This window comes from Schistocerca piceifrons, chromosome 2 (assembly GCF_021461385.2).
Source record: "Schistocerca piceifrons isolate TAMUIC-IGC-003096 chromosome 2, iqSchPice1.1, whole genome shotgun sequence".
NCBI classification, from domain to species: Eukaryota; Metazoa; Arthropoda; class Insecta; order Orthoptera; family Acrididae; genus Schistocerca; species Schistocerca piceifrons.
The window spans coordinates 149,769,661-149,789,378 of NC_060139.1; positions in this window are offsets into that span (position 1 = coordinate 149,769,661).

Consider the following 19,718-nt stretch of genomic DNA (forward strand, 5'->3'; position numbering starts at 1 on the left):
TAGCATTCAGTGACTACTGTGTGACACTCTTGATCTGTATAAATTCCGTTTCACAATCACACAGAAAAGATATTTTATACCAAAACGATATCTTTTATACTTAATGTAATGTTTGAAAGTTTAAGCGTCGCCCGAACAACAGGATACTTTCGTCAATACTAACATTTTGGTACGGAGTGTGTGTTTTCTGAACTTCCATTTCAGGTACGAAACAACTGATCTTACTTTGTACACCCTATCAACGTAAGCAGGAACACTGTCATTGTAAAAACGCAACACTCAGAGTAACAATAAACATCTGTCACGAGGCATTATTTCACCGGTAATCGACATTTTGAGGAAAGGCTTACATTCAGCATATTTCCGTTTCTTAGTTCTTGCCATCAGAAGAGTTACTGCCGGGAAACATCACATTTCTTCTATACATGTGTATGCCCCAGACTTCAAAAGTCTTTTCTCATAAGGGCTAGTACTCTGGGCAGTGCACTAAGTATTACTCTCGTGTAGATTAATTGAGACTAAGTCCTACGTGAACAAGGTCTTAAAAACTTGTAGTTCACTAGCGTTTTCCGGAAAGTACGACTCATCCCTGAATGTGCTATATCAAAATCGTGAATTCTGGGATTCACCACATTCCCGTACCACTTAAATTTGTCGATGACCTTGCTTCTCTTCTTTGGGGGCACGTCATCTTCTTCTTTACTATTGTTCTCAATCTTACTTCTGGAAGACGGAGGCAAGTAATGAAGAAAACGGCGTTCCAGTTCCTAAGACGTCGAAGGACAAGAATCTAGAGGCACAGCGTCTTCAGTTTTAGACGAAGAAAGGGAAGACTCACTCCCTCTACAACAGGTTGCAAAGACGGCGGATTTTTCCGCCGCCGTCAGTTGACCGTTTGGTGCCATTCCAACAGTAGTGCACTGAGGAAAATTAAAGGTTTCACATCAAGGGAAAAAATAAACGAGTGGAAAGAGTACCGTCGGCGACAGTCGAACCGTCACCGCCAAAGTAGTGGCACGTGTTACCCAACGCGCGGTTACCCACATGGTCGTTTCTCTACCGTCGAGAGCTGTTTCGTTCAGTGTGTGTTGAGCCTTCTTGAGTGTACACAGTTGTTAACTGTTTTTCTCCTATTTAAAACATGAGTAATCCAGAAGAGATAATTAATTTTAATATCATTAACATGAGAAAGACCCGTTTTGTCGGATAAAAACTTCGACATATTCAAGGAAACGCTTGGCTAGAAGTTCGCCCCGGTAATTCGTAGCGACTTTGATGTCTTACACGAAAGAGAGAGAAATGACTTTGGTAAGTAGGCCTACATACTTTTTTCACAAGCATGCACTAGAAAAAATACTATTCGGAGATTCTAGAAGCAGTAGTGCTCACATTCAGGGACAGGATCTTTACATTGCATGGCCGGCCAGTGTGGCCGAGCGGTTCTAGGCGCTTCAGTCTGCAACCGCGCGACCGCTACGGTCGCAGGTTCGAATCCTGCCTCGGGCATCGATGTGTGTGATGTCCTTGGGTTAGTTAGGTTTAGGTAGTTCTACGTTCTAGGGGACTGATGACCTCAGATGTTAAGTCCCATAGTGCTCAGAGCCATTTGAACCATTTTTACATTGCATGCGCTTCCTGGTTTTATTATATATTTATTTATTTAACTATCGTGACAACTATGGTGGGGTGTTATCGACAAATGTTTTATTTCTAGAAATGTAAATATTACTGAAAAAATCTATAACATTATCATGTTTTTTAAAAAGTTTTATAAAGCTTGCAACTTACTTCTAGCCTTAAAATAACAGAGGATAAGAAATTCTGTACAGGAATACTACTGCCCAGTACGAAAGCTGCCCATTTGACAGTTATCTGATGTCGATGTCATGCCATTCGAAATGACCTTACCTCTTGGATAGGAAACGCTCTCTACAGATGAAAGAAAATATTTTCATAGAATGTTTCTCACAGTGTTTGCTTCACGGCTTCCTCTTCTAGTATTCTGTCCTCGAATACCTTCCAACCCCATAACTGATGTACCCTCTACCACGTATCCATCTCCATCCTAGCGTAATTATGAAGAATATTGCAGGGTTTAAGAATGTCGTAAGTACACTGTGGTTGGACATTTAATGGCCTGTGGAATATTCTCCGTTTGTTGCTGAGGATATCGAAAGCGCATTCTATGTACCTTCTTGTTCGCCGTAATCGATAGTTGAAGATTCGCTTGTCGACTGTTAAATGTGTCCCAGCATAAACTCTTAAGCAGATGTTTTGAAGCCCAAACGCTGCATCACCAACAAAAAAAGTGACACTTTCGGACTTTATGAGCCTGGAATGAACTTCTCATCAGGCAAAAACTTCTCATCAGGGATATGTTTTGAACGGCTTTCTATTGATTTCCACTGCTCAGTCACTTTAAAAATCCACAAGACACAATCTTTTTCGCAACTACCAATATGCGCATAAACAAACTGAGTAGTAGTCTTTGTAATCAAAATACATACATTCACCTACTCTTGGTCTCACGATTGGGACGTTTCTCATCTACTACCCCTATGCAATGAAGAAAATTTGTTTCTAGTTCAAATCCATTTGCTACTGACTTCCATGTTTCTTTTGCAACTGGACGTATGCACTCGCTTTGCATAACTTCCAAAGTGTTTGACAAACATATCTATTACTCTCGCTGTTGAGATTGCTACTCTGAAGTACGGTCAGTGAAAGCACATTCATTTGCGAGAAATCCGCGGTGTGTGTAAACGCTAGATTTCTGTGAGCGGTTACTGTGTAGAAAAAGTCTGCCACTTCCCACGAGAATACGCTCTATATCCTTGTCAGACAGCACACGCTTGCACATTTTCAGACGCTATAAAACAATACAAAGCAAGCCACAAGCTCGCAGAACCTAAACCAGACAAGAAGTGAACTAAGCTCCAAGAGCAGCCCGTGCAGCTGCGAACTATGTCCCAGGCCACGCCAAAAACAGTACGAATTCTAGCGACAAGTTGGCCGTTATGAACAAAAAAATTTCGGACGATATATGTAATGCGTTCTCCCAGGCCGAATATCTAAAACAGATAGTGAATGGCGTATTAACTCACCAATCAAACGCTTCGCAGCGGAACCAGAACTGTTTCAAAATCCACAGCTATCATTTGTGAGTCTGAGCGGAGATCAAATATTGCTGCAGTAGTAGGCCTACCCTCATGGCTAAATACTTTTTTAAAATACGGAATTAAATGTTTCTGCTCTGACCAGTTTCAACAGCGGACGGGTGTACGGGAAACTAGACGGAAATTTTTGGATCAGTTCACTAACCTTACGCGTGGGCAGAACTTGCTGCGAATTTATGAAGATCTTTCGCTCTGACAGATCGTTCACTATGTGTCATAGTCCCCCATTCGACTAGCAAGCGTGGCGTGGCAGCGATGCAACGCATTTGCCTCACATGCACCCGACTGTCACGCTGGCTGCACCAGGCCAACGTCGTCCTCGTCAAGTGATAAGCACCCACAATAACACGAAATGACACTAGATTTCCTACGCATCGTCACATAAAGCCACATGAAGCAATTACCCACTTTGGTGACTTCAATACATGCATCTCGAATGGCTCTCTTGCGATTGGTCAGACTCTCCTTCCTCTCAAGATCAATCGATATTTTCAAAACAATGGTTCTGAGCACTATGCGACTTAACTTCTGAGGTCATCAGTCGCCTAGAACTTAGAACTAATTAAACCTAACTAACCTAAGGACATCACACACATCCATGCCCGAGGCAGGATTCGAACCTGCGACCGTAGCGGTCACGCGGTTCCAGACTGAAGCGCCTTTAACCGCATGGCCACACCGGCCGGCCTCGATATTTTCAGTTTCTTTCTTTCTTGTTATGTGTAGGTGCAGTAAGCCCAAACGTATGCTCTTCCTCGGGCGTTCCATGTAACGCTCAGTAGCAATGAAAATATTGGGTTTTTTTCTTTTTTCTTACTTTGCCTCTCGCTACAAGAAAAATTTACTTTCATTTACTCGTTCAGTTTAAACTAGTACAACGTTCTCTTTGTTTATTGACGATGGTTACTGCTGCTGGTGATTAAGGCTTTGAAGAGATTAAACATCTAAAGTCTACGGTCCCTTATTCACCCTGCAGGACGGAATTTGTGTACCGCATTTGTCTACTTCTAGATATAATACTCTCCGCAAGTGTGGAAAGTTTTCTAATTCTTCCTGTAACGTGTACTTATCCGAGGCGGACGTAGGTACCAGCCCGTTATTAACGTAGAATGGTATGGGAAACCACCTAAAAACCAGATCCGGACAGTCTGGCTCACGGCCCTCGTTGTGAATCCGAGAGGCAAACCCTTTCAGGGTCAGAAATGCTTTCCCGAGTCCTGGAAGCGGCACGTTAGCATACGCGGCTGTTCGGGCGTGGGCCGACCAGGGTGGCCGAGCGTTTCTAGGCGCCTCAGTCTGGAACCGCGCGACCGCTACGGTCGCAGGCTCGAATCCTGCCTCGGGCATGGATGTGTGTGATGTACTTAGGTCAGTTAGTTCTAAGTTCTAGGGGACTGATGACGACTGAAGTTAAGTCCCATAGTGCTCAGAGCCATTTGAAGCATTTTTTTGTTCGGGCGTGGAAGATAGTAACAAAACTGGAATCAACACCTGTATTTTCAGAGGCAAGAGAATAAGAGGTTAAGAGGAATAAAATAGGACTGTTGAAACAGTGGTGGCTTTTTGACGAAATAACTGTCACTGTTTGACATTGCCAGTATTTTATGTTTCTCCTCTTTAGTTTGAGTATCGTTTTCAAATTCAGCATAGCTGAGCGGCAAAACAAGATTTTGAAACAACCGTTAATATCAACAACATTAGCCATTTTTCCCATCTGGTTATAATCCTTGAAAAATTAAGCTGATTCCTATGTTATATTGTTGGTTGCGTTCAGTTAAACTTACGGCTTGTCTTTTCTTGGGTTCATAAACATTTTATTTTATCTGTTATTACTTTTATGTTGTAATTTCAGGCACTGACATGTTCGATGACCTTGGAGATTTGCTCCTCAATTCGGTTCTACGAAACCCCAAGTGTAAAATAAATAAATAAATAAATACAGCAATTGCTGAAGCTTTTAGGAAAACACAATAAGTGAGTAGAACTGGAAGTTATCTCAAAACTTCAGTAAACATTAAATACAGCACCGACAAAGACGGCAAATTTAAAAAAAATGGGGGCATAGTATTGCTAACGCTACACATTTCATTACGAAGCAAAATGACATATTGAATACGTTGAGTACGAATTCTTAAAATTAATTTTTTTAAAAATATAATTGCATATGTTTTGATCTGGTCTTGTGCCTAATATCTCAAAATTATTAGGTTTGGTTGCTATTCTTAACGATTTAGAAGGTTAAAGACTAAAAGTAAAATCCATCAACAAAAAAATGTTTCAGGGATGTGACTTAACCACAAAATAGACCTACATAAGACAGTGACGGTGTCAAGAAAGACAAATAAGGAAGTGACTAAACGAGTCAGTCCCATTAAGAAGCAGACGACCGCATATCTGACGTATATTTTGTAAAAAAATAGGGATTCTTGCACACAAGGTGAAACTGAAAACAGAAGTGGAATGGGGAACCTGTGAACGTCTAGGCTACTAAACAGAGGATGTACACTGATAAGCTAAAACATTATGACCACTGTGGAGCTGTACGTTTGATGCCGCTTGATGACGTTGCGTGCACCTAACGCGGTTAAAAAGGTATGTGAGCCGAGCAGACATAAGCGGAGCAGAAACAGACAGGGGATCACCCTGGCGAAGATATGGGCTGCAGATGGGGAAATCCATTGAGATAAGTGACTTTGACAAAGGGTAGATTATTATTACGAAGAGCCTGTAACCGAGTATCTCGAAAACGGCGAAGCCGGTCGAATGTTCACGTGTCACTGTCGTGAGCATCTACGAAAGGAGGTAGGACAGTGAAACTTCTACCGGGCGCTGGACGTCCACGACTCTTCACAGAGCGTGGGGTTCGGAGGCTTGTCTGCTCTGTGAAGTATGATAGATGGTGACCTGTGAAATCCCTGCCGAAAAAGCACACGGCTGGTGCACGCACAAGTATTTCGGAGCATACCGTTCATCGCACACTGTTGAACACGGAAATCCGCGACAGCCACTCCTACACGTTCTCATGTTAACCTAATGGCATCGTCAGGTAAGAGTGCAGTGGGCTCGGGACCTTCGCGATTGCCGGCCGCTGTGGCCGAGCCGTTCTAGGAACTTCAGTCCGGAACCGCGCTGCTGCTACGGTCGCAGGTTAGAATGCTGCCAAGAGCATGGATGTGTGTGATTTCCTTACGTTGGTAAGGTGTAAGTGGTTTTTGCTACACTAGGGCAATGGTTATCTGCACAAACGCCGTCAACGAGGTGAACGGTGTGTCTAAACGTGCAGCGCGCCACGGACTCAGCTGGTGGAAGCCGGAGTATTATGCTATGGGAGACATTCTCCTGTTCTTGCACGAAACCTGTGGCGGTAATCGAAGACACGCTGACAGCTGCGAACCATCTGCACCCCTTCATGCTTGATGTCCTCCGCGATGGCGACGTCATCTTTCAGCAGCGTAATTATGGGTGTGTCGGAGCCAGAACCGTGCTACATTGGTTTCAACAGAATGGGAGTGAACTCACGCTGATGTCTTGGCGAAAAATTCGCCTGATGTAATTCCCGTGGAACACATCTGGGTCGCTACAGGGCGCCGTCACCGCGTACGCAAATCAGCTGCCCGTTATTTACGCGAATTACGTGACCTGTGGGTAGACATCTCCACAGACGTGCCAACAAACTGTCGGGTCCCTGATACCCAGAATCAGACATGCATTTCATTCCAAAGACGGAGAAACAAGCTATTAAGCAGTTGGTCATAATGTTTTGGCTCATTAGTGTATAGGAACTATCATTTAAATTTAGTGCACGGCCGACCAGATGCTAGTAACAAGATCATACGGCAGTCGGACTTTGTAATTTTCCCAAAGGAGTTGATGCAAGTCTGAAAAAGTCTCGAGAAAATCGACTCCTCAGTAAGTCAGTCAATGTGTTCTATGCAACTATCAGAGGCTGTAAATACAACTTCAGCTGAATGAAAGTACACTTAGTTAAACAAAAAATTGAATGATCGTATGGCATTGTTGGCCGGGAGGCCCCAGTCGGGGGAGATCGGCCGCCGTATTGCAAGTCCTTTTTAGTTGACGCCACATCGGCGACTTGCGGGTCAATGATGATGAAAACATTGATGAAGGACACACAACACCCAGTCCCCTGCCGGGAATCTAACCCTGGCCCCCTGCGTGGTAAACGGTAACGCTACCGCTGCGCTACGGAGGTGGACAAGTTAAACAAAATAACACAGGAGTAGAAAATATTAAAAAAACTGAATGTAAATTTCTGGTTTTACATCTCATAATTACTTTTTGAAAGTGTTTCATGTCTGACTTGATGCTTCGTATTCCGACACTGAAACTGCGTTGAATCGTGATTGGTTTACTTAACGCATACTCAGAGTGATTCAAAGTTCTGACACAGCTGTGCTGTTGTTTGTTTGTAGCAACGTGGCAAAAACACCACGAGATAAATCATTTAGTGTATTGGAATTTGTGCGACGTTAATCCATTGTTCAACTCCAACGCGCATTCCGCCATCGATTCAGCAAGAAACCGCCTCTGCACAAGCAGATTTATAACTGGCACACAAAATTCTTGGAATCTGGTTGCATATGCGAAGGGAAGAGCTCTGGTGGGCCACGCACGTCTGATGATAATGCCGAGCGTATCCGAGATGATGAAGTCTACAAGCCTGCCAGGGCACGAACTTCAGCTTCATCAAAACAACGCTGTGGCGTGTTCTGAAACGACGCTTGAATATGAAGCAGTACATTTAGCAGTTAACTGTAGCAGCTGCACCACGGCGACCATACCGGACGGCAAGAATTTTGCCTTTCAATTCCCCAAGATACATCAGAGCACACTTTTTCAGAACGACTCATCTTTTCGGACGAATCAACGCTTACCTATCGAGTAACGTAAACCGTCAGAAGGTAAAAATTTAGGGGGTCACAAAATCCTGTCGTTCGTCGACGAACATACAGAGACTTACCGAAAGTGAATCTGTCTGATAACGTTTCTTTCCACAAAGTTTATGGATTTTTCTTTTTTGGGAGGTAACTGGACAGGAATGTCATACCTGGCCACGTTGGATAACTGGTTGTTTCCCCAGTTTCAAGAAGATTTCAGTGATTGCATTTTCATGCATGACGGCGCCCGGCCTCAATTTCACCTTGAGGTGAGGCGTTATCTTAGTAATACTACCCCCAACGCTGCATTGGAAGATGTGAACAACAAAGTCTTGTTCGTTGTTTTAGGCCTCTATATTACCAGACCCCACACCTTGCGATTTTTTTATGAGGCTGCTACTCTTCAAAATTTGTTAAATCGAATTGTTGAAGCTCTCAAATCAATAAAGAGGGATCTGCTGAGTGGAATGAAATGGAGTTCCGTTTCGATATCTTTCCTGAAACGCATGGTGCTCATGTTGAGTCTATGGTATAGTGACTGTGCGGACATGAAAGTTTAAACCTTCCTTTACCTAGTGACATGCGCAATGTGTTTCTATCTTTCACAGTTTGTCTGTAATAAACAAATGAAATCTGTTCTTTCTTCCTGAATGACCCTGTATTTTCAAATTACTTAAAAGATAAAATACTGTAAATTGTATTTGGGAAGAAAATTACTATGAGGTAACGCACTTCTGACTATAGAGGGATTTCCCAGTTTAACGGTTTCAGTAACGATTATTTGCGCATTTTTCCAAATTATTACATTGGCTGTTTTGTATTAGATTCAAAAAATATTTCCTAAAATCTTCTGTTGGTTCATGAGCTGGTATGTCGTACATGTTTCTTCAGACCAGTTATGGTATAATTACTATTCTGATAGCCAGTCAGATATTCGCTGCTTCCCGTGACATTTCACCATGTCATCTGGGACAAATTAGCGTTGATCTGATCGCCACAAACATAAGCAGGACTCATCACTGAATGTCAGAGGATGCCTCTCAACATCTCAGCTGACCCTGGTCGTACACAACGCTAGTCTCTCTGCTTTCTGTCAGCGGTACACGACGTGTGGCAACTGGAGAGCTTCCAGTAACCCAAAAACTTTGTAGTGGCACTCCTCCCGTAGCACCTGCCCGGATTTCAGCTTTTGTCATCCGTCTATTCGTTAGAGCCAGTTAAATCATCGTACAATCTCCTCGTGGTGCGATCCTTCTGGAAAGACCAGTGCTTACTCTTATTACCTGACTACTGTCCTGAAACCATTCTGACGCTACTCGTTACAGCGTTACAACCAACTTTCTGCACGATCTGTCGGTATGGTATTGCCATGTTACTCATGCCAGTTATCTATCTTTTGCAATGCTCACAAGATGGCGATAGGCGGAAAGTGCATGTCCTTCGGGCACAATGTGTAGTTACTTCAATGTGAAAAGTTCAATAAGCGTTAGATACACCCAACAGCGGTCATGTATTCACATTTTCCTTCATCCACAGGACAGGCTTTTTTCAGTACTGAAATAAATTGCTGTGCTGAAATTTTAATCAGCATACACCAAACGCATGGATGTATTGGATTACTAGTTTCGGAGTGTTCGGTCAAGGCCTTCTTGCAGTAAGACTTTTCATTTACACCATTTTATTTATAATACTCTACAGAAAGAAAAAAGACCAGAAACAAGAATTAAATGATAAAACATCATGACGGATCCTACATTGCTGCATGGCCATCAGAGCTGGGAGGAAACAAAGAAAAGGTACCAAGAGGATAAGTTTGAGAAGTAAAATTCATATGGATAACGAGGGTAGACTGTTTTAGGAATGAAACTATAAGACAGGAATTAAAATACCGAGCAATCGACACCAAAGTGCAAGGATACGAAGGTAAGATTCTTGGGGAAAACTAAATGATTTACATGGGAAGACAGGTTTAGAAATGGAAATAAAAGACGGCAAATAGGAAACGGAAGAAACCAATACCAGCATACAAGAATACTGACATATATTGGCGCTGATTTTCGAGAGAATGGAGAATATGGGTCTCCCAAAGCTAGCTCTGTTTTATGTGAGAGCAGAGACGTTGGAAGGCCGAGGAGTAGGTGTAAGAAAAGGCTCTGAACACGCAACCTAAGAGTACAGTAAACACGAGAAATAATCCTCAAGTAAACTGAATAGTCCGACACTACACAAATGTCAGGTATCAAGTATTTAAACATTATAAGCATACATTAAAGATAGAGGGGGGAGGGGGAGTAATACAAGGAGAGCAGGCACGACAATTCACATTCAAGTTTAGAAGCTAATTGATCCCCAGAAGCCATAAGTTTTACAAACTGGCATTTTTATTATAATTAAAGATTTACGACAAATAATCAAAAGCTTCTACAATGAAATCAGTAACCACACAAACGCAAGGGGGTACCATAAACACTGTAAACATGACACTGACAGCGTCTGCCCCTCGGGCAGGTAACATTGGAACAACCTTAAAAGAGCAACTAGTCTGTAACAGAAACAAAATGCTATTTACACTCTTCCATAAACAAAAATTATACAGAACATCAGTTACTTAAATAGGGTTAACACTGGACCGAACTTTGACTTTTATTTTTTACCAACTGACAAAATTTAAAAAAAGGCGTGAAGTACTTGGTCAGTGTTTATTAAAACAATAACAGTACTTAACAAAAAGTCGAAAAGGGACGTCAGCACTATTAAAGATAAGTACCGAATAATCGATCTGAAATTTCATAGCTGAACATTACAGTCTTTAGCTTTAAGGCAGATTACAAGAACAAAGACAATGCCTCTTTAAGAAATGCATTCAAATTACAAAGCTCAAAACTTTGAGGTTCGCCGATGACAGCAAAGGACTTGGAAGACCAGTTGAACGAAATGGACAGTGTCTTGAAAGGAGAATATAAGATGAACCTTAACAAAAGCAAAACGAGGATAATGGAATGTAGTCGAATTAAGTCGGGTGATGCTGAGGGAATTAGATTAGGAAATGAGACACTTAAAGTAGTAAAGGAGTTTTCCTATTTGGGGAGCAAAATAACTGACGATGGTCGAAGTAGAGAGGATATAAAATGTAGATTGGCAACGGCAAGGAAAGCGTTTCTGAAGAAGAGAAATTTGTTAACATCGAGTATAGATTTAAGTGTCAGGAAGTCGTTTCTGAAAGTATTTGTATGGAGTGTAGCCATGTATGGAAGTGAAACATGGACAATAAATAGTTTGGACAAGAAGAGAATAGAAGATTTTGAAATGTGGTGCTACAGAAGAATGTTGATTAGGTGGGTAGATCACGTAACTAATGAGGAGGTATTGAATAGAATTAAGGAGAAGAGCAGTTTGTGGCGCAACTTGACTAGAAGAAGGGATCGGTTTGTAGGACATGTTCTGAGGCATCAAGGGATTACCAATTTAGCATTGGAGGGCAGTGTGGAGGGTAAAAATCGTAGAGGGAGACCAAGAGATGAATACACTAAACAGATACAGAAGGATGTAGGTTGCAGTACGTACTGGGAGATGAATAACCTTGCACAGGATAGATTAGCATGGAGAGCAGCATCAAACCAGTCTCAGGAATGAAGACCACAACAACAACAAATTCTCACTACTTAACCAACCGAAGCTACAGGGGCCATTGAAAGTTACTAGTTAACAGGCATCACCTGTTACTTCCCGTTATATTACAAGAATGGATGCTCATCATAAAATTCACTTATGCAAGAATCTCTTGGTTTTGGTTCCCACATAGCTTTCCATCCACCGTGAAGGGCGGTAATTTCAAACAGAAGATCAGCACCTCCTTCAGTGCTGTGGCCATCTTGAGGTTCCGACAGAAAAGAACAACAACCCAACACCAAGTCGCACTCCCCCGGCTGGAATTTGGTGTTTACTCCCAAGTTCCGTCCAAGCTCTGATGCACACTTCGAGCCAAGGCACAACCCTGCTTTATTTCGCAGAGCACACTGCAGCAAGTTCGTATGATTTCACTGGCACGACTCTTATATCGTGCGTTACATCGGGAGCTCCTCTGGAAAAGTTAGCTGACAGTCAAAGAGCCTACTGCCGACGCAGTTCAGCCTGACACATGCGAGCCGGTAGCCAACTGCCACGAGACGGACCCCTTGACCACTCGAAGGCTTCGCGCAGCCCCTCCCGCCACCCAGCGGTAACACCTCTGAGGTCGAAAGAGACCGTCTCATAAACAATATAAGGTACATAATGGTATTCGCTGTGCCATGATGGAAGCGGAACCGTTCCGCAGCTGCAACTTTGAATTTGCCGCCGGCTTCTGGCCGTCAGGGGGCATGCGGCCACCTTGCACTGTGGAACAGCGAGGAACTTAGTGGACAGAACGACTTTCGGTGCCTACCTGAGGCGGTTAACATTGCATAGGTAGCCGGCCATGATCGCAGCTGTCAGAGACCAGCAGATACAACCCGCTGACACTTAAAAGTCTAACTTGCAGTGGCGTGCTCCTTCTGCACGGCATGCCTTGAGGGGTCCTGAGGCAACTATCAGAAACCTAGGAGTAATCTGGAGAAGACTACCTTTCTTGTCAACCAGATGCTGAGAGCAACCTCCGTGTCGTAAGTATGTTGTAATTGTAAATTCATTTAAATTCAAGTTAAGAAATTAAATAATTGATGGAAAAGAACGTGTGTGAGACGTGCGGTGGTGCTTTTTGTAGGTTTCTGCCCTCTGTTGGAGGCCAGACGGTATCGTTTAGTTGGCATGGTTGCGGTTGTTTGTCTTCTTCTCGTGTTGACTGGCGCCACTCGGTTTCACAAGCGTTGCCTGTCCGCTAGTGGCAGCAGCGGCGGTTATCAATATGTAGCCGCTGTTGCCCTATCTTTGGGGCGACGTCGTTATTATCCCGGGTCGTGTGAATGGGCCAGTTCGGTTGGGGACTCAGGAGGAGCCAGGTCCGCGCAGTCCCAGAACACGCCGGGATCGCTGGCGGACGCATGTACTGCCGGATGGAAGGGCTGTGGTCACGAGGATGCACGACCTCGTCGTAAACCGGATCCAACAAGCTTTAAGATGGGTGCATTGGAATCCAAGTAGAGAGACCTCCACCATTGTGATATCTCGTGATTCTCCATTGACTTGGGTTCTTGTTGCTGCTCGTAGTGTCGCCGAGGCGAGGAGCTGCGAGTGGAGTGCTTGGGGAAGGCGGATCTAATTAGCTTGCCTCGACTTTTTATTACTATTTACTGCGTTCAACTTGTTGCAATTTGTTAAGTTCAACGAGCGGTAATTTTTCTTGCCTGGTGGCCGCTGACCCCCAGTTACCTGCCCTGGGGGGTTTAGTGTATGTAATGGCAGTGTACGTTTCCTCGCCTTGCCGCTGCTGTCGGGTAAGGCGTGTAGTTTTGACAGCTTGTAGGCTGGTGACTGATTCTTCTACTCTGGTGGCAGTTCCATTTTCGTTCCTGGTGTTCTAAACACAGTATTCTGGGGACGTAGTGCAGACCGCCGGTTCCGGCTTTGGCGTATTGTTCCATCGTTGCATTTGGCTTATCGCACGTCAGGTATCTTCAGCAAGATTATCATTACTCATTCGTTAGACTGCCACTAGTCTGAGTTTCCATCCTGCGAAGTGAATGCAACTCTTGGCTGCCTATCTCATCGCTCGTGAAAGTGTTTGTTGCCGGACCTTCTTAGTGGTCGATTCCTGGAGCACTGTCTGTGGCCCCTTGGTTCTTGTAAGACATGTATGTTCTAAAAGGAGGTCTGATGGCCGATAGTTCAGTGTAACGCTCCTTCAGTCCACGCCTCCTGCGGATATAATCTGCCTTACCCTTTAAGGGATTTATGTACTGGTCCTTGTGTTTTATTATTGTATTACTTATTACAATACCTCGTAATGCCTACATTAAAGGTTATATATGTCTAGTTAATAGTTTTGGTCGCCTTCTGAAATAAACCTAGTAGTGTAGTGTTCAGTGGATGTTTCTGTTTACCATCATCTTGTTTTTTTAAAATTAACCTTTGCTATTTTATTTGCTGTTTTACAGCAGGTTTCTAAATTTATATTATTGCTGTTCCTGGCGTGTAAGGCCTTCAGCCGTAATTGTGGTCATCTGCCTTAAAATTCTAATTTGGTATTTGTATTTTAGCAATAAGCCTTAAAACCTTAATTACTGCCATTCCTGGCGTCTGATGCCTTCTGCTGTGTTTGTGGTGACTTGCTTCTAATACTTCAATACCTGTAATTTGTAAGTTGCAGCGACTTTTAAACAATTCTTAATTTATTGTCATTCCTGGCGTGTAAGGCCTTCTGCACAGATCACAGTCGTTTGCTTTTAAAACGTTATCTGCTGTAACTGTATTTAATGGTGATTTGCTAAATTGTAACTAACTGAAAACACTATTATTTACACAGTTGTTTATTCCTTCATTGTCAAGGTGTGATATTTTTGTTTATTGTTGAGTCTGGAATTACTGGTTTAAAATAAATTGTGTATAACTGTAAAAAGCAACCACTAGTAACTGATTACAGCCCTGTCCACAATCGTAATCGAATCCTGCCTTCCCTTGACTACCAGGTTTCAGAGTGTTACTGTTCTTTTTATAGTGCTTTTGCACGTTAGCAGTTAAATTCCACTTTAATTTGGGTAAATAAATTTAAACTCAATTCTATTTCATTCAAGGCACTGCACCAGAGAATCATGAGGCCGTTATGCCTCGGCAATTAAAGTCATTTTTTTTGTAAATAAACTTAATTTAAATCGTTTTTATTCAAGGCACTTTGCCTGAGAATTATGTGGCCGTTATACTTTGATAGTTGAATGAACTTCTACTTTTGGTAAATAAATTCAAACTAAATTAGTGTTACTCAAGCCACTGCGCCTCAACATTATTCTATGCTATTTGGTTTTAGTAAAAATGGTTAAGAGTAACACACATAATCAACCAGACCCTCCATTCTCCCCAGAGTATGGCGCAGTTGCAATAACGAAATTAAAGAAGGTAATACAGTTGCCGCTGCTGTAGTCTCCAGTCTGAACTCTCCATCTTAATCTATCCGGTGCAAGTTTCTTCAACTCTGTATTACTATTGCGACCTACAACAACGTCTACCGACTTACTATAGTCAAACCTCTCTCCCTTCGTAAATTTTACTCACCAAAGTATACCTCTATTACCAAATTTGCAGTTCCTTAATGCCACAGGATTGTAGGATTTAAAAGCATGTTTTACTTTGTCCGGAGTGTAGCCATGTACGGAAATTAAACATGGGCGATGAACAGTTTCGACAAGAAGAGAATAGAGCTTTTGGAATGAGGTGCTACAGAAGAATTCTGAGGATTAAATGGGTAGATCGCGCAACTAGTAAGGAGTTGCTGAACGGAATTGGGAAGAAGAGAAATATATGGCACAACTTGACAAAAAAACGGGTTCGGTTGATAGGACACATTCTGAGACATCATTGGAGAGCGAGTGATGGGGGTAAAAACAGTAGAGGGAGACGAAGAGATGAATAAAGGAAGCACATTCAGCAGGATGTAGGTTCCAGCACCACCTACAGGAAAATTAAAGATGTTTTTTGAATAGTGAGAAGCAGTTGTATAAATACCAAGAGCTTCTATGGAAAACCTGTAGTAAGCAAAGAAGGGAAAGCTGAAAGGTGGAAGGATTCTATAAACAGTCCGTACAAAGGAAATGAACTTGAAGGCAATGTTATAGAAATGGAGAATGGCGTGGATTAAGATTAGATGAAAGATATAACACTGCTAGAAGAATTTGACAGAGCACTGAAAGACCTAAATCGAAACAATCCCCCCCACCCCCTCCCCCCACAGTAGACGACACTCCTTCAGAACTTCTGGTAGCCTCTGGAGAGTCAGCCACGTCAAAACTCTTCCGTCTCATGTGCAAGATTTATGAGATAGGTGAAATACCCTTAATCTTAAAGAAAAGTAATAATTCTAATTCCAATGAAAACAGGTACCGACAGGTATGAATATTAACGAACTAACAATTTAATAAGTCATGGTTGCAACATACTAGCACGAATTAGTTAGCGAGAAATGGAAAAACTTGTAAAAGTCAACCTCGGGGAAGATCAGTTTGGATTCAGGAGAAATGTGGGAACACGCGAGGCAATGGTGACCCAACGACTTGTATTAGATGATAGCTCAGGAATGACAAACCCACATTTATTGTATTTGTAGACTTCGAGAAAGCTTTTGACAAAATTGACAGGAATAAACTCTTTGAAATTCTGTAGGTAGCAAGAGTAAAACACAAGGCGTGAAAGGCTATTTACAACATGTACAGAAACCAGACGACAGTTATGAGTCGAGGGGACTGAAAGGGACGCAGTGGTAGAGAAGGGAGTGAGACAGGGTTGTAGCAAATCCGTGATGTCATTTAGTCCTTACATTGAGCAAGCAGTAAAGGAAAGCTAAGAAAAATTGGGAGAAGGAATTAAAGTTCGGGACAAAAAATAAAAACTTTGAGGTTTGGCCATGACATTGTAATTCAGTGAAAGGCAGCAAAGGCTTGGAAGAGCAGCTGAACGGAATGGAAGGTGCCTTGAAAGGAGAATATAAGCTGCACATCAATACAAGCAAAATGAGAATAATGAAATGTGGTCGAAATAAATCAGGTGATGCTGAGGGAATTAGAATAGGAAACGAGACACTTAACGTAGTAGAAGAGTTTTGCTATTTCAGCAGCAAATTAACGTTGTGGACGAAGTAGAGAGGATATAAAATGTAGATTGGCAATAGAAAAATGAGCGTTTCTGAGTAAGAGAAAATTGTTAAGATCGAAAAAAAGACTTACGTGTTAGGGAGACTTTTCTGAAGGTATTTTCCTGTAGCGTAGCCTTGTGTGGAAGTGAAACATGGACTGGTAACTGTTTGGACAAGAGAAGAACACAGGCTTTTGAAATGTGGCAGTACAGAAGAACGCTGAGGATTAGACCCGAAGATGCGAAAATAATGAATAGGTACTGAGCAGAATTGGGGAGAAAAGGATTTTGCGACGCAGCTTGACTAAAAGGATTCCGTTGGTAGGACACATTCTGAGACATCAAGGACCACTAATTTAGTATTGGAGGGAAGTATCGGGGGCAAAAATCATAGAGGGAGGTCAAGAGATAACACAGTGCACAGATTCAGAAGGATGTAGGTTGCAAAGTTATTCGGAGATGAAGAAGCATGCACAGGATAGAGCAGAATGGAGAGCTGAATCAAACTAGTCTTCGGACTGAAGATCACAACAACAACCACCCCCCCCCAGGAAGAGTCTCTTAAGCCGAGCCCTTCTTTCAGTAAAATAGAGCTATAAATTTCTCTTCTCCCTAATTAGATTTAGTTTCCGGTCTACCCATCTAACCTGCAGCATTCTCTTGTTGGGCATTATTTCAAAAGATACTATTCTCTTCTTGTCTGAATTGTACATCGTCCGTTTTTCACATCTGTACAGGGCTAAACTCTAGACGAATACGTCTAGGAAAGCTTTCTTAACGTTTAAATTTATATTTGATCATACATTCTCTTTCTTAGAACTACTTTTCGTGTTTTTCCAGTCTCTCTACGTCAGCCAGCGTCACTCACGTTGCTGACCAAATAACAAAACTCATTTGCTACTTTCAGTTTTTCTTCACGTAATCTAATTCCCTCAGCTTCGTCTGATGTAATACGACTGCATTCCATTACCTATTTTCTAATTTTGTAGATATTCATTTTATTACCACTTTTTAAGACATAGTCCATACCATTTACAGGGTGTTACAAAAGGTACGGCCAAACTTTCAGGAAACATTCCTCACACACAAAGAAAGAAAATATGTTATGTGGACATGTGTCCGGAAACGCTTACTTTCCATGTTAGAGCTCATTTTATTACTTCTCTTCAAATCACATTAATCATGGAATAGAAACACACAGCAACAGAACGTACCAGCGTGACTTCAAACACTTTGTTACAGGAAATGTTCAAAATGTCTTCCGTTAGCGAGGATACATACATCCACCCTCCGTCGCATGGAATCCCTGATGCGCTGATGCAGCCCTGGAGAATGGCGTATTGTATCACAGCCGTCCACAATACGAGCACGAAGAGTCTCTACATTTGGTACCGGGGTTGCGTAGACAACAGCTTTCAAATGCCCCCATAAATGAAAGTCAAGAGGGTTGCAGTCAGGAGAGCGTGGAGGCCATGGAATTGTCGGCCTCTACCAATCCATCGGTCACCGAATCTGTTGTTGAGAAGCGTACGAACACTTCGACTGAAATGTGCAGGAGCTCCATCGTGCATGAACCACATGTTGTGTCGTACTTGTAAAGGTACATGTGCTAGCAGCACAGGTAGAGTATCCCGTATGAAATCATGATAACGTGCTCCATTGAGCGTACATACTGACGAAACTAAAATGAGCTCTAACATGGAAATTGAGCGTTTCCGGATACATGTCCGCATAACATCTTTTCTTTATTTATGTGTGAGGAATGTTTCCTGAAAGTTTGGCCGTACCTTTTTGTAACACCCTGTATATTACCTGAGCAAAAATATCAACTTTCCGCTTTTATGAGGGCTTGTAGTACAGTAATTACACGAGAAAATGAGGTGGTATGGGGGTGAAACTACGCCAAACCAAACTAAGTGGTGACGGAAAAACAATAAAAAATTAATTTTCATATCTACCACTCTTCCATACTTGTAAATCGCGCAAGGTGTATCTCCGTCACACGATTTGCCCGATTACAGTGGTTCAGAATGAAATTTTTTGCTTAAGAGTAAAGGGTTTTTCTGTTGCATTTTCGGATGGTGACTTCAACCGCATGCAGTTCTGGCATCATTTAGAATTGCTGCGAAGTATGCAAAATGTAGCTATTTTATCGTTATAACAAAGCCAGTAACCTGCTACAAAAATTTGCTTTTAAGTGATATTTTATAGCTGATATTCGAATGTTAAGGTCATATGTTTTTATTACATATCGTTTTTCATCCACACTTTAGCATCGAGTTATAAATCAATTGGGGCCAGCTTTTGTGAATTTCATGGCTTCAAGAGGCTATAGTAATTCTCCTGACCGTTGTGGCAAACTGGTAGCGAAAAATTGGCAGCAGATAATTTCAGACCTTGACAAGTGTATTTAGCGTCAATTTGGCTTAAAGGTGGGGATCAGAACAAATCATAGGCACCACATCGAGTGTGGTTAAGTTGTGAGGAGCGACGCCTCCTTCCTACATACATGGGAAAGTCGTGCGAAGGACAAGCACTGGTCTCAAAAAAGTGGCCAGTCTGAACGCAGACACGTACTACTTGTCTGAAAGGTGGACCCAAAAAAGCTTATGCTCCCACATAAAACTTGCAATTACGAAACAATTTATTAAGGCCTTAGCAAAAGTTGAGGGCACTTTCAAGTATGTGGCAAGTAAGTTACCATGGCTATCAGGAGTTAAGATTAAAGAAGGGATTTTCGTCATCCCTGACGCTCAGAAACAAATGAAAGACGAAACAGCTGAATACCATATTAACGACATTTAAAAATCATCTTGGACATTCTTTAAACAACTTTTCTTGTTAAGTCTAAAGACCTTGATTTTGATAGTAAGAAACACGCTGGATAACT